This window comes from Patagioenas fasciata, chromosome W (assembly GCF_037038585.1).
Source record: "Patagioenas fasciata isolate bPatFas1 chromosome W, bPatFas1.hap1, whole genome shotgun sequence".
NCBI classification, from domain to species: Eukaryota; Metazoa; Chordata; class Aves; order Columbiformes; family Columbidae; genus Patagioenas; species Patagioenas fasciata.
The window spans coordinates 918,186-944,614 of NC_092559.1; the positions used below are offsets into that span (position 1 = coordinate 918,186).

The window sequence follows — 26,429 nt, forward strand, 5'->3', positions numbered from 1 at the left end:
CACCGTCCGTGTTGGGTTTGGGGACAGCACAGCATTGCCCTGGGGTGCCACCGTCCATGTTGGGTTTGGGGCAGCACAGCATCGCCCTGGGGTGCCACCGTCCATGTTGGGTTTGGGGCAGCACAGCACCGCCCTGGGGTGCCACCGTCCGTGTTGGGTTTGGGGACAGCACAGCATTGCCCTGGGGTGCCACCGTCCGTGTTGGGTTTGGGGACACAGCACAGCACCGCCCTGGGGTGCCACCGTCCATGTTGGGTTTGGGGACAGCACAGCATTGCCCTGGGGTGCCACCGTCCGTGTTGGGTTTGGGGACAGCACAGCATTGCCCTGGGGTGCCACCGTCCATGTTGGGTTTGGGGCAGCACAGCATCGCCCTGGGGTGCCACCCTCCGTGTTGGGTTTGGGGACACAGCACAGCATCGCCCTGGGGTGCCACCCTCCGTGTTGGGTTTGGGGACAGCACAGCATTGCCCTGGGGTGCCACCCTCCGTGTTGGGTTTGGGGACAGCACAGCATCGCCCTGGGGTGCCACCGTCCGTGTTGGGTTTGGGGACACAGCACAGCATTGCCCTGGGGTGCCACCGTCCGTGTTGGGTTTGGGGACAGCACAGCATCGCCCTGGGGTGCCACCGTCCGTGTTGGGTTTGGGGACAGCACAGCATTGCCCTGGGGTGCCACCGTCCGTGTTGGGTTTGGGGACAGCACAGCATCGCCCTGGGGTGCCACCGTCCATGTTGGGTTTGGGGACACAGCACAGCATCGCCCTGGGGTGCCACCCTCCGTGTTGGGTTTGGGGACAGCACAGCATTGCCCTGGGGTGCCACCCTCCGTGTTGGGTTTGGGGACAGCACAGCATCGCCCTGGGGTGCCACCGTCCGTGTTGGGTTTGGGGACACAGCACAGCATTGCCCTGGGGTGCCACCGTCCGTGTTGGGTTTGGGGACAGCACAGCATCGCCCTGGGGTGCCACCGTCCGTGTTGGGTTTGGGGACAGCACAGCATTGCCCTGGGGTGCCACCGTCCGTGTTGGGTTTGGGGACAGCACAGCATCGCCCTGGGGTGCCACCGTCCATGTTGGGTTTGGGGACAGCACAGCATTGCCCTGGGGTGCCACCGTCCATGTTGGGTTTGGGGCAGCACAGCACCGCCCTGGGGTGCCACCGTCCGTGTTGGGTTTGGGGACAGCACAGCATTGCCCTGGGGTGCCACCGTCCGTGTTGGGTTTGGGGACACAGCACAGCACCGCCCTGGGGTGCCACCGTCCATGTTGGGTTTGGGGACAGCACAGCATTGCCCTGGGGTGCCACCGTCCATGTTGGGTTTGGGGACAGCACAGCATCGCCCTGGAGTGCCACCGTCCGTGTTGGGTTTGGGGACAGCACAGCATTGCCCTGGGGTGCCACCGTCCGTGTTGGGTTTGGGGACAGCACAGCATTGCCCTGGAGTGCCACCGTCCATGTTGGGTTTGGGGACAGCACAGCATTGCCCTGGGGTGCCACCGTCCGTGTTGGGTTTGGGGACAGCACAGCATTGCCCTGGAGTGCCACCGTCCGTGTTGGGTTTGGGGACAGCACAGCATTGCCCTGGGGTGCCACCGTCCATGTTGGGTTTGGGGCAGCACAGCACCGCCCTGGGGTGCCACCGTCCGTGTTGGGTTTGGGGACAGCACAGCATTGCCCTGGGGTGCCACCGTCCGTGTTGGGTTTGGGGACACAGCACAGCACCGCCCTGGGGTGCCACCGTCCATGTTGGGTTTGGGGACAGCACAGCATTGCCCTGGGGTGCCACCCTCCGTGTTGGGTTTGGGGACACAGCACAGCACCGCCCTGGGGTGCCACCGTCCATGTTGGGTTTGGGGACAGCACAGCATTGCCCTGGGGTGCCACCGTCCATGTTGGGTTTGGGGACAGCACAGCATCGCCCTGGAGTGCCACCGTCCGTGTTGGGTTTGGGGACAGCACAGCATTGCCCTGGGGTGCCACCGTCCGTGTTGGGTTTGGGGACAGCACAGCATTGCCCTGGAGTGCCACCGTCCATGTTGGGTTTGGGGACACAGCACAGCATTGCCCTGGGGTGCCACCGTCCGTGTTGGGTTTGGGGACAGCACAGCATCGCCCTGGAGTGCCACCGTCCATGTTGGGTTTGGGGACAGCACAGCATTGCCCTGGGGTGCCACCGTCCATGTTGGGTTTGGGGCAGCACAGCACCGCCCTGGGGTGCCATCCACACACAGCACAGAGCAGAGGTGCTCGGCTCCATGATTAGGGTTTTGGGGACCCAGAGCCCACGTTGCAGGTGAGATGTCACCTCTTGGGGGTTTAAGCAGCACAGACAGAGCTCTGCCCATTGCCGCCTTGCCTTGAACACCTCAACGCCGTTAAGCCCAGGCACACGCTCTGTCGCTAACCCGACCCAAGCCCATCTGCGTGAGCTCTTTGTCTCAAACCACCTGGGCGGCGCGGGGCCCCGGCAGCTCCGGCCACCCGGAGGAGCGCCGGATGCTCTGAATACACAGCACAGCGGCCCGGGCGCCCTCCAGACACACGGACCAAGAGGTTCTCCACCTCCAAGCAGCTCGTCATTTCCATGCCGGATTTTCCGCCCAGGAGAGCCGGTGGCAGAGCAGCAGGGGGAGCTCAGACATCCCATTTGGCTCTCTCCAAATGTCAGTCCTTAAGACCTTCTGAGCAATTAGACAAAATTTAGCATGAATCAATCATACAGACACAAGGGTGTAAAATAATGAAGATAGATGTTGTTTAAACCCTTAGAAGAGCCCCTGCCTGAGCTAGATATCATCCTGAGCAGTTTTCCATTATCCAAGTGACCTTAGAGGCGTTCGAGTGTCCACACGTGCCCGCCGCGATGGGAGGGAGCAGGCGGCGATGCGGAGCCGCCAGCTCAGCCTCCTGGGTTCCGTCCCCTTTCTCCGTCCTGCTGCCGTCGCTGCTGCCCTGGGCTGGCTGTGTGGGGGCTTCTCTGCCTTCCTTCAACCTTTCTACGAATGGAACAGATCTTTTCACTTTGAGAGCAAAAACCCTCCTTGAAAAACTTGTCCCAGATGTGGGGCCAATATATTTAGTTTCACTTCACGTTCCTGAATGCGAAGGTCTGTGCCGCGCTGGCCGCTCACGCCTGTTTCCTCCTCTGCGCTTTACAGAGGAAACAGGTGGGTTTAAAGCCCTCTAAAGACACCAAAGTGGTTCTTTACAAAGTGACTTGCAAAGCAAAAATGAAAAAAAGATTTTCTTCTTTTTTCCTGGGATTTTTGAGCATACGAAGCACAAAAATAATCACATAAACGGCGCAAAGAAATTAAAACCAAGGTTTTAGTCCAAGTCAGCAACCCACACGCAGCCTCCCTGCTGCTTCGCCCCCGCGTCACACGGACACGGCACCCAAGCCTGGGGCTCAAGGGGCTCTTCTGCTCAGCTGTGCCCAAAGCCAAGACCTTAAACCCCTACACGCTGCAGGAAGCAGGGCTGCAAGCCTTGAGGTTTGGGCAGGCGATGCCGTTCAGAAAGAACAAATGCCTTTTTTATTCATTAAGGACAAAGAGAGCTAGCGCTGGAGAACACACACGGGTCCCACCAGCACCAAGTAAGAAAACACCGCGGCATCTTCCTTTCTTGCTGACCCACGCCAGGTCTTTAAGTCGGGTTTTGCCTCAGAAGTTGCTGCTAATTCTCCTTGTGTTGGAGCCAGGCCGGCAGGGCAGGGGGCCAGCGGCTCTGTGGCTCTGCCTCCCGGCCCCCCCGGCTCCGCAGCGCTTGGCTTCAGGTGCGCATTGCACATCTCACTGGGGACTCGCTTGTTTTGTCTTGCGCTGGAACAAAAGTGGCATAAAGTCAGTTTAATCTGTGTGATTTCACTAATGCGGTGGGAAAAGAGGAAACTGGCTTCTTCCTTGGAAGAAATGCTGATGCTCTTTCATAATTTCTATAATGACATTTGATATTATGGTGATGAGTGCCTTAGAAATACATATGATAATCATTATAATCAAGCACATGTGTCTGGAGAATGTAATAGGTACATTCTATAAATTGGAAAATAAACATGTGTTAAGGAATGACTTCTAATATTAATTTCCATTTTTAGAAAGCAAGGTCCCAGATCCAACTGGGGATTAAAGAGCCAAAAAGGGACTCTGAACGGGCTGGATGCCTAAATCCCAACCCCTAATCCGCAGCCCTGCCGCTCAGCTGCTGCTAACGGCGAAGGCGGTGGAGACTGGGGCGGCTCGGTGTGCGAGCGCTGGAGCTGCTCAGCACCAGTGAGCTACGCCCGGGTGCACGGCCGCTCTGATGCACCACTGCTGCTTCCCCGCCACCTTTGCTGGGTCGCCTGAAGCTCCGAATCTCCTCCCGATGAACCTCAACATCTGAAGCGGGTTGTGGCTCCCACGGGGAGCTGCCTGCAGAGCGGGTACCGCGCCGCCCTCGTTTGCCGGGGCTCTGGGAGCAGAACCTGACTTTACCCCCGTGCCAAAGCACGGTTGAATGTAGATACACAACCCGGCCACCACGTATGCAATTCAGCAGCCAGTAACTGGAGGCCACTTGTAAAACGCAGTCACTAACGCTGAGCAGCAGCCCGGCCGCACCTCGGCGCTACCGGAGCTTCGCGCTGATGTAAAGGCACGGGGAGCAGCAGAACCACCGTGGGACAAAAGCAGGGCAATGCTCTGCTGAATGAGGCACATCGCATTCTTTCTGAATGGAATAAAAACAAACTATCGCTTTATGGACCTCTCAGGCAAGTCCAACAGCTGTTGTAAATCAGAATAACCCCGCTGGCTTCAGTGGATCTACTGCAATTTATAGCAGCTGGGAATCTGGCCTCGCGTTCCCCAGATAGGTACTGGATTTTACCATTAGCAGTTTAATCCTGTAAGCAGGGATTTATTACAGAAAGGAAAACATGAATAACTGTGAACAGAATGAACAATGTTATATTTTGAAAGGAGTAAAAGAGCAACGCTAGAAGGTGCATAATAACTCCCGAGAAAGCCAGCGAAGGCGGCGCAGCCGGCGCGGGGTTATTTGGCCTCCAGAACCGGGGAGTTGAACCCGACCGAGAAACCTCGGCCCTGGGCTGGAGCGCCGCGGAGACGGAAGACACTGCGCCTCTCCCGCACTGCACAGCCTATTGGTTTTATAAGTCATCAATGTATATTGTGTGCCTATACCATTACCAGGACAAGCAGGAGGTGCGCAGAGTCATTTGAGTGCCGGAGCCAGTTGTCCCATGCTGTGCCCTATGGGAAGCCGCTGATTCCTACACTTGGAGCAGGGACAATGCAACTTAATCAGAGTGACAGGAAACAGGCAGCAATTACAGTGTGCAGCTACATCTGCTGGGTTCCACTTCACTGAAGGAAGAGTTATCTCAATTTTAATGTACATCCCTTTTTCATGTTTCATTTAACCTCTGCTGTATTATTAAACACATCAAAATATAATGACAGTCGTTAAAAAAGAAAAAGAGAACGTTTTGGAAATTTTGGACTCTCCTCCTTTCTCTGTAATTTAACGGTATCGGTTTTACTTTCCCACAACATTCTGCAGCAGTGGAAGTCTAATTTAATATATCGTTTTGTTTATTTTCAAACAGCAAGTACAGACCTAATCCTCCCCTTGCAAAATAACTACTGATTCACCAAAAGCAAGATCTGACCTGCTGGTACCGAGGCTTATTCACTTAGACGGCGGAGCGAAGCCTTCCCAATAGTTTGCTCGTTCTCACAAATCGTGTTGCTAACCTTGAAAGGCTCTTATTGTTAGCGTTTAACTGGCAAAGGAATCATTCCGAGCTCTTCCCCGGCTCTGTGTGGACACCTGCCTGTTGAGAGGTGCTGGTGATTTATTACTGTCACTAAGGTACGTTTGGGGACTTACTGGATCCAACCTGCCTCGCACCTCCAGAAACAGCCTTCCTGGTCAGATATGAATGCCCTTCTTGTTCTTATACAATACTTGCAATAGACGTTAACTCTTCAGATCACTGTATATGTGTGTAACACCTCTATTGCGCTGGTACTCTGTTTGCTGCCCGAGAGCAGCTCTCAAGGCTTGGTGCTCTGCGCCAGAGCTTGTTGTTAAGCACCCCAAGCACAGCTCTCCTCTAGGACCAAGGCTCAGCTTCTTTGTGTAGAAATTAAGAACAAAACAAATTAGTATGATGATGCCATTGCACTAATTATTACTTCTCGGTAATAATCCTAGAACTGGATGCAGAATAATCCTACAGGAATATCTTGTTGTAATTTATTTATCTAATATTTGGTTCACTGAGGGAGGCGTATGAGTTGTGCATCTTAAGTCAGATGAAATCTATACTGGATGCAAGGCAAGCCAGTGATCTCCACCACCGCAGGGTCTCCCCCTCTGCTCCACGACTCTCCAAGCAAGTCTTGCCGCTGCAGAGACCGCATGGTTCTTCAAGACCCCCTCACCGCACGCAAATACCTGCAGTATTACACAAGCAGCAACAAAACCAGCTCATTTCACACTGACAGGCTTTCTCGGCGCAAAGGAGGGAAGCGTTTTGACAGGGACCAGTGTAAGAAGCCAGCACGGTGGCAAGCGAAGCTCCAGCAGAAGCCGCAGCCAAGAATGCAGAGGCAGAAGCGACTCCATGGCTGCAGCTCTCGGCAGCTCCAGCGCCTGGAAGGCAGAGCTGGACTGGGGAAAGAGGCAGCCCCAGGACACCCGCACGCCCACGGGTCCCACGCAGGAGGTGTTTGCTCCACATTCCTCGCACCGGCGCAGTTGGCCCGGAGGCCCTGGGGCAGGTCCACACCTTAGTGGCGAGGAATGCGGCTTCTTAACGAGCTCCATGTACTGTGGAGGGCTTAATGAGGATCCCTCTGTGAGGACTAGAACTGGATTTATCCCAGCGCACCGCTGCGTGGTCCTCGTGTTCTCGGTGCGGCCGCAGTCCTGCTGCGCTGTTCCGACGGCTGCTCAGACAGACGGACAGGTACGTGGCGATGCAGCGGCTTCAGTGCAAGTTATGCCATCAAACCTGCTGGCGCTGGGACTCACTGCCCCAAGGGGCTCACGCGGCACAGCACCCACAACAGCCCCGGTCCCAGGATGAATTCAAGGTGTCCTCCTCGGCACCCGCGGGCACCTCCAGGCGCCAAGGGCAGAAACAGACGCTGTGTATAACTTGCAGATGGAATCGCGGCACAAAAGCAAGCGTTTACGCGGGATACTGTGCTCTAAAAGGTCGTTATGCGGTAGATGCACAAGCACTTCCAGGCCTGGGAGCGCTCAGGACCGCCGAGCTCCCGTGCGCCGTGGCGGGGAGGACTTTCCTCCGTTCGCTGCTCTCCGCACCGGCAGGCTCTGCGGAGCGCGGACAGCGGCTGGGCGGCACGATGGAGACGTCCTCCCTTCCTGCGGAACCAGAGCGTGCCAGCACTCCTGGCGCGGGAGGAAACCAGCTCTCCCACCGCTCGCTTTATGCTCGAGCTCCCAGTCCACTTTCTCCAGCAATCCTTCTTTACTGTGGAGCTTGGACGGGGCTTTTCAAGAAGGGAGGGAATCATCAAAGTCTTCCTCATGTTTTTCATTTCTAGTTTTGGTGGCAAGTTTCCTTCCCTGTCCTGGAAGATACGAGTGCTTGCACACATGGTGAAGCTTTACCGATGTGTCCCCTAAGGCTCCACGTTTATTCCAACGTACTTGGAGATGGTTACAGCTCCCCAGAGTCTTACCTGGGTTACTGATAACGTCTGACCACTAAAAACCAGATCCGTTCTACCACTTTAAATTCAGGGCATGAAGATTGAGAAGCAGAAATAATTATCCATTCTGGGTTGCCCTGCGTGTAAACGCAAAGTCCTGCGTGCTGCCGGCTCCCCTTCGTCACAGCAGCCTCCAGCAGGACTCCGTCCTCACCCACTGCGCCACCCCTACACTTCTTCTGTGCCCAGTTATGCATCTCCGGAAGAGTCACTGGTTTACACACGACAATCTCAATCCAGCTCGTCTGACATCAATTGGAAGCGTTAAAGCAAGATGATACTTTTCAGCTGTAACCTAAACAAAATATAGGAGAGCAAGCGCTCTGCCTGGAAGACAATGAAGAAACCAACCGGAGGGGGTAATCAGCATTTGAGGAGTCGTTAATTTAACAAGGACATCTTAGGTGAAGTTGCCTGAAAAAAGGTTCTGTGCAGTTGCCAGACACCTCCCCACTCCGAGGGCTCCTCTGAAGCACCGCGTGTTAATCGGAAGGAAGTTGGAAAGCTTTCTAGCAGGATGCTGTAAGAAGCTTCATTAATACGGGGTCCAGCGGTGGATTGCATGTTAATACAAAAGGCAGGATAAGATAATGAAAGGGTGAATAAAGGGTGAGCAGCCCCGCGCCCTTCAGACTTGGGCAACGCTGGGCCTGGAGAGGTGGCCGGTTTGGGACAAACGGCCCCTGTCTTGTAATAAGCACAACAAGAAGAGCAGAACTACGAGAAGCATTCGGTCGAGCAAGACCTTAGATTAGATATGAATTATTCTGTTTTCATTTCATTTAGTTTGATTTTCTCTCTATTTGCTATTTTCTAAATTAAATAAACCTTGCTTGATTGAAGATAATTTGCCTTTACTGACTATTACTTAAGGATAAGCATTGCAAAGCCATTTCAGGAGAGGAGGAAAAGAAAGCCACCGAAATTTAGGGTTTAGCGACACAAAGGTACAGCGGCTATCCGAGTGAAACACCGGATGGAAGGTGAGTGTCCGCACAGCCCCCACAGCTCTTGTGAGTCCAGGGAGATTCTGGGCAGAGGGAAGGAGGGGAAAAGCCGAAAATGAAGGTGCTAGCTCCACATGTCCAAAAGCGATCCTGTACAACCAGTCTGTAACAGAGCTCACGCAAACATTTCCTCCCTTTCCCACCGCCCTACGCACGTACCCGCCGCTCGTTTTACTGCCGGCAAATAACGAACAGAATCACTCCACGTTTCCTGTGCGCCGAGAAGACATTTGTGAGTGCAGCATCACTCACCCTCCCACCAACCAACCATTTCGCAGGTATATTACACTGGCAGACGGCTTTCTGCGGCACCAGGACGCTGCCACCAGCTTCCCAGCGGCTCCACAGACACCGCCAGGCTTCCTTTGCGCCTCCTGTGCTTCAAAATTTCATAAGCTGAGCTACTCTTGTATTTACAGATCGTGCAGCAATAGGGACCCATAACCGCTACACAGAGTTGGATGATGCACCCTTTTTCTTAGGGGTTATGTGGAGAGATTATGGGCTTCAACAATTTAACTGCCTTGGTTTATTTCTACTTTATATTGCAGTTGCATCTGGAAATGGGAAAATTCGGTTTTAAAAAGAAGAGAGGGAGAGATAGGGGAGCAGAGAAGGAAAGAAAGGAAAAGGGAGGAGATTGAGCAAGTCAGACTGGTTATGTTCAGCTTCTTTGAACTGACCTGATCACAGAGATTTCCCCAAAACCATTAACATCTGAAACCTGAATGTCATTTTACCCCTTATTCTGCTGTCACGTTTTGCTGTTTGCAGAGTGGGCAGCAAACGTCTCTCCTGACATCGCACCCTCAACCCCACGAAAATCTGCAACAGCCTAATGCCTGCGGTCCCGTACCTCTTCAGTAGCTGCTGATCCACGCAAAGCAAACTGGTTTGGGCTTACCCAGAACAGCACTGCCCGCCCTGTCATTTGTAACTGCTGCTCGCAGTGACAGAGCCTCTTCATCACTCCGCACGCCGGAGATGGACCTCAAACTCATTAAAAGCACCGAACTTTCTAAGGGCGAAACACCGGGAGCGGCCAAACACCTCGGCAGCTCGGACCTGCACAACGTTCTTCCATGGACCAACTCACGGGGCAGCACCGACCGCGCACCCGCGTCCGCACCACTCACCGACCCCTCGGGAGGACACGTCTGCCGGTCCCGGACCGTCCCCGCGTCCCCAGCGCCACCCCAGCGCCTTCCCGCCGGGGTCAGGGCGCCCCGCCTAGCGCAGACACGGAGCCGCTTGGATCACAGTGTATCCGAGAACGGGTTTCGCGGGAAGATGTTCCCTCACTCCCATCTGTGCAGATCACTGTTTGAAATATCGCCTGCACTTTCCAAACTCTTGCTTCACCAGAAAATACAGCCAGAGCGAGCGACAAAAAACCCCGTCAAAAAACACATGAAAACGGGTAACGAATAAAAAACAAAGAAACAAGGAAACGCTGAAGCAATCACTCCTCCTTATACATTTGTTTCGCTGTCTGACATACACAATAAATCGTAACCGTTACCAAACAACCATTGGAGTTCCAATGATGTACACACATCTATAATCTTAGTTAGCTGCTCGCTGGCATACCTCAGGAATGCCACTGTGTCCTCCAGTGTAATTCTGTATCAACGACTTTTCCAAATAAATCTAGTCGCTGGTTTATATTAATGAACTGTCACAGTTCCCATTGTTTTCCCATGGTCTTGCAGCTGCATTCTTTCACAGGTGCTTGGCAAATAAAAATGATGCTGGTTTGGGGTTTCAGGCTGATACAAAATCACTCCTTCAGCAGATTGTTAGGGAGTTATTCATGCACAAAACACATCTTTACTTCAGACAGCCTGCTTTTCTCCTTATTCTCCTCTTCCTCCGCTGACCCTTTGCGTTTCTGATGCTTCCTGGCGATGAAATGAAAAGCAAGATTGCTTCTTGCTTCCACTTAGGGGAGAACCCGCTTGACAATAATAAGCTTGGAGTGGAAAGCACGGCTTGTCTCTGGTGTAAATCCAGAGCGCTCCCAGCGCAGTGTGAACCGGGGCAGCTCTTGTTTGAGCTCCAGTTTGCAGGCAAGCCAAAGCTCCGGCACAACTTCAACGGGTGCAACCGGGGAGATCATGGGGCTGGTAATTTTGCTAGTCTCCTAAAAACCAGAACAATAATGGTAAGGATGACTGCTTAATGTGTAAAGCACAAAGTGAGCATTCAGCGTGTTTATGGCCGGACTTTGTGCCCCGGTCTGGGGGCACAGCGGGTGGTGCCAGCTCGGCCCGACGCTCCCGTCGCCCTGAGCCCAACGGCTCTGTCACCGGCTGCACAGTGAGAGGCGCGCGGCGGCTCAGTGTCGGTTCCGGGTGCTCACACCGGGACGCCTGCGAGCAGGAGCCAGCCTCGGGCGCTTTCAGTTGCCAGTTGGAGGCATCTTAGCGCTTGCTAAAGCCCAGGAACATCAGCTGTTTCATCCTTCTCTTCCGACTAGACCTGTAAAGGCACAACCTATCAATGTCTTTGCTGCAGGAAGGCGATGGGGACGATGATGCTCGGAGCACCCCCGGTCACGTCCCCACTGCAGCCAAAGCCTCGCTGGTGGAGCCACGGGCGAGGACGAGGTGTTAAACAAGTGCCACGAGGTTCAATGGTCCTGGAAACCACCCAGCGGGGCATCACTGCTTTAGTTAAACTATTTCACTTGCGACTCAATAGTAAGGATAACAATGAGAACATGTAATATGCAAGAACCTGTGCATTTACGCTAGCCAGATGCAGTTTTGCTTTGTGCTTCCTCCCTCTAGTGCTTTTTTTTTCCTAATCCCTCATTTCTTTTCAATCTTTTAAGCTCTCTCTCTAGTTTTGCAGACAACACAATCAATGTATCTGAACAAGGCCCTGGAGTTCCTGCTGGGGAACAGGAGGTTATCGTATTTTAGGGATAACTTCACGCATTTCCATCACTCCTCCTAAACCAATGTTAAGATATTTATTGCCATTTAGTGCATATTAAGCAGTGCAATAGCGTTGCAGCGGGGACAATACACAGGCTGCAGTGACCTGGCCAAAACCCAACCTACAGCAGGGTTATTTGTTAATGACACAGCTTCCTAATGAAGGTGACAACTTCAGGTAAATTACACGGATGCTTTTTGACCTTATTTTACGCTGCAGGTCCAAATATTCAACATCAAATGTACAATCCATAAACCGTATTTGCACAAAGGATGGGGAGGTGTAGGGAAGCAGATCAGAGAATGTTTTTGATGGAGTTATGGCAGAACAGCGAAGGATATTGTAGTTTTCAGGAAGGACGGCTTACACCAAACCCCACATCCTCATCCTACCAAACATATCATGACCCTATTTCTTGCAAAAATTAGAAGAGGTTTCAGCCTTAAACAGGACTGCTCTTTTTTAAGAGTCCACACCACATTAGGGATCCATGCAGAGTTCTTAAAGCACCTCCAAAAATTCCTTAATCTGCGTTTTTAAACAGAATGGGAGAACCCTTATTTAAAAACTCCTAGCCCCGCATTATCACTGCAAGTTCGCCTTGTTAAAGGGGTGATGTCAGGTAGTTTAGTTTAAAAGTTAAATAAGAAAATGCAGCATATATAGCAGTAACACGCTTGGGCTTGATGGCGTTGATGTCTTTCGGGTTTCCCGCGGCTCCTCGCTCCCAACTCCTCGCGCTGGACGATTTCAGGATTGTTTCATTTGGCCTCACAGCGGGGAAATTAATAGGAACAGAGAGAAGGGCAAGTATTTGCTTTCACTGTCTTATTTTCAACCTCAGGAAACTCGCCTGTAGCTCATGTGAAAGCCGTGCAGGTACAACGTCACCTCTCAGCCCTTCTCCCATTCACCTGAGGCTTTTGGAGCTGTTGAACACCGTGACGGGGCTGGGAGCTGCGGGTTTCAGGACATCTTCATGGTGCACGGAGATCTGTGGGTGCACGGTGGCCAAACATCGGTGTTTGCACTACAGTGAGACACGTATACACCTCCAAAGTGCAGACGGCCTAAATGCAGGGAGCTGAGTTGAGAGGCATCGGGATCCAAGCCCAACAGAGGCTGGATGCTGGAACACTCGCGCCGCTATGGGTTTGCTGCTCCTTGTATTGCCGTTTCCTTTCCAAACTCCTGCAGATGAAAGTGAAGCTGTTCCTGGGTCTGTGCAGTGATTGCACAGTGGAATAGAAACCAGCTGCCCTTCTATCTTGTGAACTAAAATAACAACAGAGCCAGGGAATTCAGCCCCATCCTGCCATGACTCCCCTCTCAACAGAGACCTCACGGTGTCGAACTGAAGATCTCGCTCTTATCCATTACTCCTGAGCACTTGTTGAACGACGGCAGGTTGATAAATCGCATTTGAAACAGTCTATAAGCAACCGTGTACATTCTCCACGCCATCGATTTGCCTGCTCGATGCGACACCTCGGAGCTTCAGCAGCAGCTTTGAGAGCGGACGAACAAATATTTTTGTAAATATAAAGCAGAAGGTACTAGACTGACTGTTTCTTGGCAAGGAGGTGCAGAATGAGGGCCTGTGCCCACACAGGAGGTTGGAAACAGCAACGGGGCTGGCTCCAAATGAGAGCCGCTCGCGTTCTCACCTGGGTAGAGACGTCTACGCCTTCACCGGTTGGGGAGCACTAAATCGGGGCGATGATGTGGACTGAGATGGGAGCAGGTTATTCTAGAGAAGACAAACAATGGTTTCTGGAACGATACCGACCAAAAAGCCTCTGCCAGAAGCACAACATAATTCTGAGATCTGTTCCCCGCTCAACAGTTTCCAGACTCTGTGTGTTAAGGGTTCGCGCATCAATCATTCCCTTACTGCCCTTCCCAGCTGCCATGAGCATCCTGCATTCCCTTCTAACTCCATTTATTACAGAAAAGCTGGAGGGAGCAAAGGCTGCTGCTTCCTTCTCTCATTTCTCTACGCTGGCACTATTAAAAATCCAGAAATCTCCATGGGAACGTGGCTCGGGTTTGGTTGTTGGGTTCTGGGATGAGCCTTTCAGATCCTACCATTCCATCAGTTCAGCGCTATCACCCATCTTTTTGCTACGCAAAATAATAAACCCCAACCTTCCTTAGGAATCCCGCAGCTATAAACGCTTCAAGCCTTGAATTCCTTCCTCTGTCTTCTGCCAGAAGACACAGAGTGAAACAAGGCGACACAAATCCAGCCGAATGTCCTGGACCTTCTCGCTCCTCTCCTCGGTGGGAGTGCAGATGGTACAAGCGGCCGAGCTCTTCCCCAGCTTGACTCAACAACTCCTCCCGCAATCACACCCTATGGTCCCTATGGCTTGGGGGGACATCAGCTCAACGGAACCTCCCGATTAATTACAGTGTTGTCAATATTCATCATCTGTGAACACACACACACAGAGCGAGAGGTCAGGAGACGGCGCAGCACCAGCCTTTCCTCGCCGTTGTTCATACTCCTGGCGTTCACTAACAGCAAAAGAACCAACTACGTGGACAATGTGTTTCCTTTTAGAACAATAGAAAAGGTACAAAATGCGCATTTTTGTACGATACACTATATTCACTCTGATAGTATCCTGATGCTTTCAATTACTTTTGTTTCCAAGATTACACGGCACAGATAAAATAGTCATCTCGGAACGGTAAAAAACAAAACAAACCCCATAATTCTCCATTTATGTAAATTTCCTTCTTGACAATGATAATGAAGGCCACAGAGACACTGCCGCGTTTGCCACATCATTCTATTCACGCCTTCCTTTTTTAGGTTTGATTGTTCAAAACTCCACTGAATAATTGAATGAATAGATGATAGCACGCAGGAATATTTGCTTTTAAATACGACGTTTCGTTATTACGTTTTATATAAAGCAGAACATTAAAGACACTTGGAAACAGCTTCAAAAAGGCTTTTTTATAAAACGTGGATTTTATTCAAGATTAATTTTCGGTGAACGAGTTCTGCAAAAGCGCCCAAGTGATTTAGGAGTTAAACCCAGGAACAAGCCACTGAAAGCAGAGCTGTTGAGATACCCAAGCACAACGTATTTTAAATGGTTGGGAACAAGCAAAGATTAAGACAAATTTGTCTAGAATGTAAATAATCTGCCCGTTAATTACAAGATATCTTATGTGAAAAGTGAATGAATTTATATACACCTGTATACGTACGCCTCAAATATCTATCTGAATTTTTTTCGTGTCAGGTGTATTACGGTTTTTATTATGCCTAAATTAATGTGCATAAATCACAGAGGATCTCGGGAAAAAGTGGTTTTATATGAAGCAAAACCAGACACAGCAGCAGAGCAATGAAGGCTCAGAAGAAAATGAGGTGTTGTTTGCAGGGAGACTCAGTCTACGGCCTGGGCTGAGCAAGGCTGACCCGCACAAGCTCTAAAGCCAGGCCTAAGGGAAGCCCCGGTGGCACCGGCCTGCCGTTTGGGCCCATGATTTCGGGAATGGAGTTTTGTGAGCGATCGGGTTGCCTTGGGTTGTGTTCGCAGCCCGTTTGTGTCCTATCGCTTCTTTTAAGAGCTTCTTTTAAGACCCGGCGCTGACTGCATTTCTAATCCTTAGAACAGTTGCAGAAATAGAGACTTCATCCCACACAATGGATTATCCGCGAGGAAAGGAAATATTGGCACAAATACCACTCTGGCTGGGGTTTATTCTATAGCAAAGCAAATAATTTGAAAGCACAGCCGAAGCCGGGCGGCCTGACTCCAATGGTAGGCACCACTGGTGAGGAACGTCAAATTCTATCTGCAACACTTCACCGGGGCTTCAGCGAGCCCTTAAATAGACCTTCATATAGACCTTAAATAGTCCTTCATTCCTGCATGAAGATGTGTCAGGCTTCAAAAGCCAAACCCCCTTGCAGGAAACCGTCAGTAAGTTTTACAGCCTTCAACTTCACCACGGTCTGGGAAATCCGATCATTTTCGTGTACGGGTCTTGTGTGGTTTGTGCTTCTGCAGCCCAGAAAAGCAAATGGTTTTTCTTAAAGGGTTTATAAAAAAATACAGCAACATAAATGATGCCTCATCTCATGTAACATAGGGGCAACAAGGCGCTGGTCGTTGTCACACTGACTTCAACACGAATTTCACCTTCACCGCGTGTCACGGTGCGTCCCAGGCTCGGAGCAGGGTCTATAGCGCTCACACACAAGGTCAAACTTGAAGACTGACAATGAAGGAGAAATCAACCTGGTTTTGATGTATTAAATCATTCACTAGAGAAATGCACAGTCTTATTACTGTAACAGGACGGTATTGCTATCCATGTAAAAACTGTGAAACACACCAACAAAACCCCTTGTTTGGAAAATCACTAAATGAAGCACAAACTCTTCTCTTTATGCTGCTTTACACAGATTAAAATTGATCTGAGCTTCCCCTGACACGGCCGGGGCCTCAGCACTGCTGCGCAATGGCATCGCTCTGCTCATTTGGGATATTTTGGTATCTCTCTCTTGACTTTTTACACCTGCACCGGGTAGGGTGGCCCAGCAGATGTTCTGCGCTGCCCCACAGTTAGGCTGAGCTTTTTGGGGTGCTCCGGAGCCATGACGGGGCGATGCACGGAGCTTCTTGTTACGAATCAAGGAGCATGAGCTTGAGTTTCCCTTTAGGTCCCACTCAAGTTGCTGCTACCAAAGAGACTATGCCTGCAATCCACACGGAGATAGAGAGGAGGTTCTTACAGTACTGAAGTCATAGGAAGGAAAGAGGGCACAGTTCCTGAGGCACGGGCTAAAAATAACGATTTAGGTTTTGCCTCCAAAAGAGCACTAAATATGTTTAATTTCAACCACGTGTGTGTTCCCATCCTGATTCAACACAACATTTAAGCACGAGGCACATGCTTAACTGGGATTTAAAAATATACCCTTACACACACACGTGCGTGCTTAAAACCACAGGGACAAACCTCTCATGTCTCTACTTCTGAGAGTATATTTAAGTGTTTTCTTGTCCCTGTGCATGAGCAAAGCGAGCGCTTTGTTAGGGCAGCACGGGAAGCACCGCAGCGGTGCAAACATCTGCGGAGAGCGCTGCCTTCAGTGCCATCCTCCCAGCAAAATACATGGAAGGAAGCATCTGGTTTCATACCACAAGGATTCCTAGATGTCCCCCCAAATCTAATCCTGAAAAGAAGGCATTTGAAAGAAAGGGACTCAAAGCAAAAGGCAACTGGGAGAGCAAAGGGTTCGAAAGAGCAGAGGAGACGTTTTGGGAAGGATGGATGTAGGATGTAGGATGTGAAAAGCAGCACGTTGTCTGATGGATCCCCGAGGATTTGGGGCCATCTTTGCAGTGACAGTGGACATGACACAAAGAGAGAGAAAACTCATCAAAAGAGATAGAAAACTCATCAAAACCCCACAGAGTCACTGTTCTGCCACAAGGGACGGTGGCACCGGTAACCAAGGGTGAGCACATGGAATGTGACGGCGCTAAGCTCCTGGGTGGACGTGAAACTTAAACAGAGGACTGTGTGGAGCGAGGCTGCAGAGCGAGAATATCATCCTGCCGCCTCGCATACTCATCCACATGACACAATCGCGGGAGAGCTTCCAAAGGACTCATTAGCCAAAAGTGTGAATGCCGGCCAGATGGTTTCCCTGGATCCCGAACAGTCGAGAGGATCAGCCCTGTGATTTATGGTGGGCTCGGTGCGACCCGCAGCTCCGACGGCTCTGCTGCTGGTGCGCGGTCAGCGGCGGCTGCAGCTCCGCGCTGGTGACACGGGGACACGGGGACATCCCGCGGCCCACGCTCGTCTTCCTTGATGGCACTGGCGAGAGTTGTAATTAAGGATCCAGAGAACAGTCCTGGGTGTATTTCCCGGGAGCTGGGGTGTGGGCTCCAGAGGCTCTTCCCCAAATGCTCTGCCATCCATGGAAAGACTCCCTGAGGATTTTATTTGCTCTTTACATGAAGTTTTTTAAGTAACGGCACTAGAATGAAAAATCCTCCTCTTCTAACGTCTATCGCTGCTTTACACACACATTTAATACTCAGCTCTATGACAACCTCTTCAGAACACATGGACAAAGGTGACGGACAGAGTCCTTTTTCGGCCTCTGTTCACTGCTTTCACTGGCCAAACTCTCTGAAACGCAGAATTCACTACAGCTTTCTGTAGTAGGAAACACACTCATGTTCACACTGCTCATCTAAAGCTCACTTTAAACTCTTAATCACTGCAATGGCTTTTCTTTTAACATGTTTTCTTTGACATTTCTGTGAGAAGTTACTTAATTTTGTTCTATAGCAATCTTTGATTTCCAGTGTCGGTCTCACGACAAACCACTCACCACTGTAATGACCTCCCAAAGTCCTCCCGTTGCTTTCAACTACGTTCTACAATTCCTAGGGAAAATCCATTTATGAGGAAGGAACACATGGTGCAGATAACTATTTGATTCACTGTCCCCGATCTCCTAAATTCCTGATGTGAACTGGAAAGGATGCATATTTTATGCAGTGGGTTCCAGCTTCCAGCACCAGCAGAACACTGCAATGATCGCTCTTGTAACAATCCTCAAGCTTTTGAAGGCAAAATCAAGTTGGTGCTTGTTTATGTGATATTCGTTATTACACCATTGGACAGGGTTTATCTGGAAATCTGCAATTTCACATGTGGTACTAATCTTGACTGGTTATAGATATCGATATAAATACATATATATAACCTGCGTGTAAATATATCTATATCTCAATATATATATATAACATGTACATATGTGTATCTCCATAAATACATGGTTACATGTATCCAATGTCACTTTTCCTCCTCCTGAGCGGATGAATGAAGACCGACTTCCAACTTGAGTTTAAACCGGAATTGGGTCCCCCCAAACCACTGAACCTAGTTTGCCATGAAATGAATTCTAGTAGCGTTTCCTTCCCCATATGCATCCCATACAATGAATGGAATGTTGACCAAACACTAATGGTCCGATTATGCCCTCAGCTGTCCCCAGCAAACCCCATTGCGCTTGAAACAAAGGTTGACATTTCCAGCATACACTGCGTGGTTTAATAAAAGGGGTTTAATATGGAAATGAAACAAATCTAGCATTAGAAAAATAAGAAGAATTACAATCCATTTAACTGAAACCTGAAGCTCTTTATATTTAAATCATAATACACTTAGAGTAGCAGCTTCCCTAACAACTGTCCTTGTCAGAGATAGCCCTTTATTCTTTCCTCTGTATTGCTTGTCAAGTAGCTAATTCAAGGAGCTAATTGTGAAAATAACTAATCCAACCACCATGTATTCCTCCAATTATTTTCTTCATCCCTTCTCTATTCTTATTCCCATGCTAAATTTTCACATCGCCTCTTAATTAGGTTATAAGGACGAGCAACGTATGTCAGCGCACAGTCCCCAAACCCGAGGATCTCGCATGAGCTTCCATGCACCTGGGTGCAAGAACTAAAATCAGATATAACAAGAATGATTTTCCACCAGCAGTGCAGAAACTTCAAAGAACACTCAGTATGTTAAACAACACCATTTGGGTGACCAGACTATTAAGTCTCAGGAACTCCCTACAACTGTTCCTCCCATGATATACAGGCCAAGAAATGCCATCTACCCTGGCATTGTTTAAGCAGCTGCATAAAATGTTGTGAACTTTTCCCTTGGCCATAGATATTTCTGTGTAGAAACTGAGGGCGGACACTCGTGTATAAAGAGGAATATCAGACTGAAACAACCCTGGTTGCCATGGTCCGACCTGGGCAAAACCGCATTGGAAAAGTCCCGCAGACCTGCTCCAAACTATGCGACGGTTTACTGCTCATTAAGGAAAAGCAAAGCTAGGCAGGTATTTGGATGATGCTTGGCCTTGAGTAAACAGATCACCTCCAATGAATCGGCCGTCCCTAAGGTTTCGAATCACTCAGTCACACAGCAGCTGCGCGCCCGGCTCCGCTCACGAAGAGCATCCCTTCAAAAGGCCTTGCCTGTTTTTGCAAGTGAAGAACAAGCGTGTCTGATTTCCACAAGCCACGTAAATAAGCTATTCTTGTTTGAGTAAATTCTGGGGAAAAGAAGAACGTAAAATCTTCAAGCGGATACATTTTCTTCTTCCATTTTTGGTTCAGCCGCTATGCTCCTGGTGACTCGTGGCCCTGGTCCCAAGCCAGCCCATGACCTGTGCCCTTGGGTGTCAATAACAGTAACGTTCCCAGTCGCTCCTAGAGAAACGTCCTTAATATCTGATTCACTTTCTGCCAGAATCAACTATAAGCTTTCCAAATCTTAAGTCTCTATTCAAATGTCATCATTTACACGAAAAAGATGTTTGAAACAACAGCAATATAGAGTTTGCACGCTTCGTCCTACCTTCGCGCGGATAAAACGATGAGCTCGACGCCAAAATACAGACCAAACCGCTAATGAGAATAAAGCCAGAGAAATGAAAACCATCGCATCTGAGATGCTCAGAAGCTTTAAGGGGATGAGAGCTGGCACAGTAAACCATTGGCGTTGAACGAGTAGCACAGACATCAGAGCACGGCAAACGTGGGGACGGTCTGAGCAAAGCTCAGCAGCCGCCCAACCCTGGGCTGGACTTTAATATCGAACTTGAAGAGAACTTCTCAAACACATCTCTTTCTGCAAAGTGATGTCCTGGTGCTATCCCCCAGCTCAAAACGTCGTCTTCTACTTGGCAAACAACACTCATCTTCAAAAACGACCATGGAGTTGTGTTTGAGCTGGTACTTCTGATATCCATACGGATATGGCTTTTTACTACGTAAATCAGCTATGATACAGCTCCAAACAACATTTCCCTATCATTTCATGGAAAAAAAAAACAACTAAAAATGTTTCTAGAGGAAAAACATTTTTTCCAGATGCTGGTTCTTTAGGAAATATTAAAGATCTCTGCTGAAATCTTTATAAGAAATCGCTATATTGCACACTTTGTATTCTTAGCCAATCTGTCATCGCGACCTGTGGATTTCCATAACCACCTACATATGCCCATTCACTCGACTGAAGGAAACGCACAGAACTAACTTCAGTGCAGTTTGACTCAAAACAACGTTTTTCCACCACAAACCTAAATGGCGAGCCAATAAAATACACGGAAAACCTCTTTAGAGCTACAAAGTCGCACATAGGATGGGGCTTTGGATGCAGTTGTATGTTAAAATTCACTCGTGGGGACTTTCCGCACTTGCAGGATGTATCGTACAGTCTCATAGTCAGCGACTGCTGGGGGTGCTGTGCTGGGGGTGCCGTACTGGGGGTGCCGTACTGTGCTGGAGGTGCCGTGCTGGGGGTGCCGGGGGTGCTGTGCTGTGGGTGCCATGCTGGCGGTGCCGTGCTGTGCTGGGGGTGCCATGCTGTGGGTGCTGGGGGTGCCGTGCTGGGGGTGCCATGCTGGGGGTGCTGTGCTGAGGGTGCCATGCTGAGGGTGCTGGGGGTGCCATGCTGGGGGTGCTGTGCTGGGGGTGCTGGGGGTGCCATGCTGGAGGTGCCATGCTGAGGGTGCTGGGGGTGCCGTGCTGGGGGTGCTGTGCTGGGGGTGCTGGGGGTGCCGTGCTGGAGGTGCCATGCTGAGGGTGCTGGGGGTGCCGTGCTGGGGGTGCTGTGCTGGGGGTGCTGGGGGTGCCGTGCTGGAGGTGCCATGCTGGGGGTGCTGGGGGTGCCGTGCTGGGGGTGCTGGGGGTGCCATGCTGGGGTGCCGTGCTGGGGGTGCCGTGCTGGGGGTGCTGGGGGTGCTGTGCTGGGGGTGCTGGGGGTGCCATGCTGGGGTGCCGTGCTGGGGGTGCCATGCTGGGGGTGCTGGGGGTGCTGTGCTGGGGGTGCCGTGCTGGGGGTGCCATGCTGAGGGTGCTGGGGGTGCCATGCTGGGGGTGCCGTGCTGGGGGTGCCGTGCTGTGCTGGGGTTGTTCCAGCACACGGCATTGCCAGGGGCCACAAGCGCCCAGAGCCACCAAGCCCCGGCCCTGCAGCCCTTTCCAAACCTGCCGTCTCCTCCTAACAGACCGAAGGATCCCATCCCATTAAAACCACGCCGCACGTCCTAAAATGACGACATTTCGTTTTAATTGAAGTCAAACATACCCTCCCACTAGGGAAAAAGAAAGTAAACCCAATTTTAACAGGAATTCACAGAAGTACAGCAGAACATTTTTCTTCCCCCTATGTTATCTTTCCACGGAAATCTGAACACGAATCTTTTTGAGGCAATAGACAAAAGTTATTCTTAGCTAAAGCGTACCGAAATTAGCGAAGTTATATTAATTTGGTTCCTTTGTTGACTGTACTGGACGTATGTGTACTAAACCACACTACTTAGACTAAACAAACACCTACAGATTTAGCCTCTAAACCCACGTTTATTGATAAAGGGAGTCTAATCTAAGTGAGGATGCCCACTGGTACCATTGGGCAGCTCTGGAAGCCTTTCATAGCCCTTTTTTAAGAACTCCCACCGCAGTCTGGTGCCGAGCGGGTCCCTACCTGCTGTGTCACCGGTGGGTGTGGATGGTGTGGTCCCAGGTGGCCGAGGGGACACATCAGGGCCCCCACTGCTCCACCAGCTCCCCAAGCCGTGGCTCCGCTCCCCGGCTCTGAGGGCAGAGAACACCCTCGGGTGTTGAAGCAGCTGCAAGTGAAACAAGAGAAATAACAGTTTATAATTCACCCAACCCAAATCCTGACTTTCTCCCAAAAAAAAAGACCAATAGTAACTTTCCCATAGGCACGTGTTATATAGCCTAAAAATACATCCCGCTACCATCTCTGCATCAAACGCTTCTCGGTTTTGGTGAAGGGTCTCTAGATTTCCTCCTGCTGGCTCCGTGGTGCTCGCAGGGGCCATCGGCACAGACACGAGTGGGGAGGTCGTGCACGGAGCACCGCTTGTGCATCTTGGCCTTAGACTATTCTGGAGAAACTCAGGAGCCTTTGACCCCATGAAAACTATTGACTTGCTTTTCTATTCTGGTGCTTTAGCACTCAGTATCCGAACCACCACCATGAATAAAGCAGAACACCTTATGCATGTGTTGGGCCTCCAGTCCTGTGCCCATCTTCAGTCTTTAATAGCAAATAAGTGAACGGGGAGACAACTGCAAGGTGTTACCTCAGGGTGGAACACAGATACGTTCTTGGTTCGGGGCCAAAAATACCCAGTTTTAAAACTCACTACACATTGCTTCAAGCATTTCCAAGCAAAGAAAGGCAACACCCATGGAAGGAGTCATTGGCAATAACGCTGTGGTTTCAGCTTCGTTCCTTTGAAAATGACTCACCAGAAGAGAAGCTCAGAAAAGACCTCTGTCTTGATTACTATCCTGGCCCCAACAGCTCTTTGCATCTGCTTGTGCAGCAGAGCCCGGACCCTTCTCCCCGCTCCCCGCGGGGAGGGAGAATCCTGCCGGGGCCAGACGGGGACGGTGCTGGGCGCCCTGCGCTGAGCGTGGCCATGGACGCCCCAGGAGAAGCAGCTTCCCACGGACATCCCACCAGCACAGCTGCGGTGTGGGACACGACAGCACCAGCGCCACTGCAAGCTCCTTCAGCACACGTTTTGGACGCGGGCATTAATTACTGCACCACGCGCCATTCTTATGCCTGGTCCCTGCAGTCCCTGAGCAAAGCGCCATGCGGCCGCTCGTTTTGTCACCATCGTTTGGCACCTGGCCCCTGGGCTCGTCCATGGCGCTGTACCGTGCTGGCCAGAATTAGCAGTTTCCACATGGGTTCTTCCATGGCACCAGTTAGAGTAGCAACACAGCGCTTTCAAAATACTGATTAAATTCCCAAAGAGTTTATCTGCAAATCCATAAAGAGTATCTACCCAACGTGTGCACGCTCAACTCCTTCATGGGTTTATAAATCCACATTTTGAGGGATTTTTAGAGGAATGAAAAAGGGCACAATCATCCCCAAAGTGGAACAGAACGCAGTTTAGTGCTTTGCTATCCCGCTATTGAAGCCTACAGACAGGGTGAAAGAATTTATTTGGAGATATATAGCTAATGGACACACTCAGGAACGTCAAGATGCGAATTTTAGTGCGATGCTTGGAGCTGTAGCCCTGCTTAGCATGTTAACAGAGCACTTCAGCTCGCAGCACATCGCTCCAAATCGCTTCACGTGTCTTCCGAGGTGGTAAAGACCCAACTGTCAGCAGCCCCAACATCTGCACCCGTGAAGCGTCCACACCAAATTCCGTGGCACACTCAAAACTGAACATATGGGGACAGCATAAAATACAGTGGATTAGAACCACAAAATAATAATACTGAGGCCAGTACGGCAGTTGTGTTCTTCCTCTTCCTATTCAATCTAAAAACAAAAGCCCAAAGCCCATTATTAACCGTAGCTTCTGCATTGATTTTCAGTTTGCCAACCTAGCGTAGTCTAGAAAGACAAAGTCTTGCTAGAGAGCCCGGCTTTGCTTGTGTCACTATGTGTGAAGTCTTGCGTGTCACCAAGAATGAGCATCCAAACCGGGACGCGCCGGGCCCTGCTCTCCCCAGCCTAATATCTACCAAGGCTTTATTTCTTCAGTGGTATCTGGAGATCCTGGGTGCATTACTGGGTTAAATAACTAAATAAAGCCTTGTCTCTCCTCTGAGGGCTCATATTATTTGGTTTTGCCTCTGGTTTTCTCTGTATTGATTCACTTTGAGGAGAAAAAATCATCTGCATTTTAAACAATAAGCAATTTGGCACCAGCCCGGGCTTTTCTTTGTACCATGTATAGCGCTAAGACCACTGCTGGTGCCAAGGGAATAATAACTCTCAGATAGGAAAACTTCAATAATAGAGGGAAATGGCTGTGTTCGCTCAGCTCTGGGTACACTGAATGAGGAGCCCTCGCCACCAAAACTGTCCCCTGGCTGGGGACACCACCATGCCACCACCACCATGCTTCTGGGGGCTTTGCCACCTCCCACCCTCAGAAAGCCACCCATGTCCCTTCGAGGGACGGCACCCAGGGCTCACACTGCCCAGCAGGCAGCCAGGGACACGTCCCTGTCCCCGTGGTGGGCTGTGGGGCTGTGGGACCGGGAGCCAGCCCCCGGTGACACAGTGGGAGCTGGTGGAGGGGTCTGTCCCCGTGCCCTGCCCTTGGGGCCACAGCTCCGTGCAGCAGGGACAGCCCGGGCAGCCTCAGGCCTCCCCGCCAGGTACTGACCTGTGAGATCCGCCATGGTGGTGGGGCTGTGGCTGTCACCGTCCTACCGGGGGACTGGGGCACTTTGCGCCATCATCTGCGACTTTGTGTGCCCTCACGGGACACGCTGCTCCCGCTGCTTCTCCTCTCCTCTTCATCTGAAAGGCGTCGGAAGGAACATCTACGTGGGGGAGTGCGATGAAACACGCAGCCAGGGCACAGCGGCGGTCGCGGGGTCTGTTCAGGAACGGATCTGCCCTCAGAGCCTCACTGAACTCGGCGCTCTGGCCATCGAGGCAGCCATTGAGGACCAACTGAAGCCAATATGGTAGAAAAAGTAAGCCATATTGTCTGTGTATGCTGTCCCTTAAATGTCCCCCTAAGCCTCCTGAGGCACTAAAGCATCCCAGCGTGCCTGTCCCGTCTGGACGACCCACACCCGCGGAGCCCATCGCAGCTCTGCAGATCCATGTCCCACGCAGCGCCATCCATGCTGGATGTGCTCACAGCACGTGCCCGGACCTGTGAACGTGTCCAAACTGGACGTTCTGTTCAGAATCCGCTGGGAGCAGGAGAAGACTCGGCTTGACTTCCAGGAGCTCCGCTAGAAGCGTGATGAGCAGGCGAGTGCTCTCGCTGAACCATTATTCCCAGTGAGAAATGGGGGTGCTGGTGGCTTCGGGGGCTCCTGAGAAAGGAGGTTTGGGCACCCCCTGAACAGTTTGTGCACTATGAGCACAGTTTGTGCGCTGCCAGAACGGTTCGTGCACCATCAGAGCAGTCTGTGCACCCCCAGAAGGGTTCGTGCACCATAACAATGATTTGTGCATCACCAGAGCAGCGCGTGCACTCCCAGAAAGGTTTATGCACCTTCACAATCATTTGTGCACCCCCAAAATGGTTTGTACACCATAACATTGATTTGTGCACCCCCAGAACAGCTTGTGCACTCCCAGCAGGGTGTGTGCACCATAACATTGATTTGTGCACCCCCAGAGCTGTTTGTGCACGGCCACAGCAGTTCGTGCACCAACCAGAGCTGTTTGTGCACAGCCAGAGCCATTTGTGCACCACCAGAGCCATTTGTGCACCAACCAGAGCAGCTCGTGTACCAACCAGAGCTGTTTGCACGGCCAGAGGTGCTCGTGCACAGCCAGAGCCGTTTGTGCACCAACCAGAGCTGTTTGTGCACCAACCAGAGCTGTTTGTGCACCACCAGAGCGGCTCGTGCACCAACCAGAGCTGTTTGCACGGCCAGAAGGGCTCGTGCACAGCCAGAGCCGTTTGTGCACCAACCAGAGCGGCTCGTGCACCAATCAGAGCTGTTTGTGCACCACCAGAGCTGTTTGTGCACGGCCAGAGCGGCTCGTGCAGCACCACAGCTGTTTGTGCACCAACCAGAGCTGTTTGTGCACCAAGCAGAGCCGTTTGTGCACGGCCAGAGCTGTTTGTGCACCAACCAGAGCTGTTTGTGCACGGCCACAGCTGTTTGTGCACCAACCAG

General features: G+C 51.1%; 1 long non-coding RNA gene across 2 annotated transcripts; it reads right to left on the reverse strand.

Annotated features, from left to right (window-relative positions):
- Positions 1–3,061: 3,061 nt before the first annotated feature.
- Positions 3,062–25,349, reverse strand: LOC139826315 (uncharacterized). Of its 2 annotated transcripts, none has more exons than XR_011736262.1 (3): positions 24,947–25,349; positions 22,258–22,402; positions 3,062–3,826 (listed from the first exon to the last, which is right to left on the reverse strand). It is a non-coding gene; the product is annotated as an uncharacterized lncRNA (long non-coding RNA). The 2 variants fall into 2 exon arrangements; XR_011736263.1 differs by lacking the exon at positions 3,062–3,826 and adding an exon at positions 10,370–10,906.
- Positions 25,350–26,429: the final 1,080 nt, after the last annotated feature.